We start from the raw sequence: 1,523 nt of genomic DNA on the forward strand, positions 1-1,523 counted from the left end.
TCCTGCTTTTTGTAGCTACTGGTGTACTATGACAGTTATAATAAAGATTATATGGTAGTGTACTTAAAAGTCATGCTTTTACAATCCTGAATCATTGCTTATAAAATTTTAGTCAGTGTTTTTCTTTGCACAGGCCCTTTTTCAGTGTGAACACTTAGAGATTTTTCTTGGTTTTAACTTACATTGAATGGAATATACAGCTGTATCAACATAGAAAGAAAAAGGTGTAAGAGAACTATACAGGCAGAAATGCATGTGTTTACCTATCTTCAAATGGAGACGAAAATCATGGATCACAACAGGAAATTTGAGAACTGTTGATTTACCACCAAACTAGAAACCTCACAAATTCTCAAAGCTAAATTAGTTTCTCATTGCACACTGAATTTTTCTCTCATAAATCTAATGTCTTCTGGGTTCAGACTGTATCCCATACAAATCCTTTTTTCTTGCATATATTTCCTGTAAGAATAATTATATGATTTTCTTATTTGAAAGCTTATAAAATATTGTTATATGTTGTCACGGATTTTAAGAATGTTTTCATAAAATTTAATGGTGCTGGCCAGGCACGGTGGCTCACACCAGTAATCCCAGCATTTCGAGAGACTGAGGCAGGTGGATAACCTAAGGTTGGGAGTTCGAGACCAACCTAACTAATGTGATAAAGCCCCATCTCTACTAAAAATACAAAAATTAACCGGGCGTGGTGGGCACATCTGTAATCCCAGCTACTCAGGAGGCTGAGGCAGGAGAATTGCTTGAACTTGGGACGCAGAAGTTGCAGTGAGCCAAGATCATGCCACTGCACTCCAGCCTGAGTGACAGAGTGAGACTCCATATCAAAAAAAAAAATTAATGGTACTTAGAAATTAGTCTGAAGACATGAGTAACTCTATAGTGATATATTTAGTTACAACACAAAATTCTAACCATCTAGTTGAAGTGAAAGTAGTGCCAAAGATAAATTAAAAATCTTGAAAACAGCCAAGACAAAGTAACAAATTACATAAATGGAATAAATAATATAAGTGCAGTCTAATATGTCATGAAAAGTAATCATTGCAAATGACAATGGAATTACATTTTTAAATTTCAGATAGGAAAACCTATTATCAACACGAGATTCTGTATTCAGCAGAATTGTTTTTTATACTTTAAGTTCTAGGGTACATGTGCACAATGTGCAAGTTTGTTACATATGTATACATGTGCCATGTTGGTGTGCTGCACCCATTAACTCGTCATTTACATTAGGTATATCTCCTAACACTATCCCTCCTCCCTCCCCCGACCCCACAACTGGCCGTGGTGTGTGATGTTCCCCTTCTTCTGTCCAAGTGTTCTCATTGTTCAATTCCCACCTGTGAGTGAGAACATGCAATGTTTGGTTTTTTGTCCTTGCGATAGTTTGCTCAGAATGATGGTTTCCAGCTTCATCCATGTCCCTACAAAGGACATGAACTCATCCTTTTTATGGCTGCATAGTATTCCATGGTATATATGTGCCACGTTTTCTTAAT

This window comes from Colobus angolensis, unplaced genomic scaffold (genome assembly GCF_000951035.1).
Source record: "Colobus angolensis palliatus isolate OR3802 unplaced genomic scaffold, Cang.pa_1.0 Scaffold729, whole genome shotgun sequence".
NCBI lineage: Eukaryota > Metazoa > Chordata > Mammalia > Primates > Cercopithecidae > Colobus > Colobus angolensis.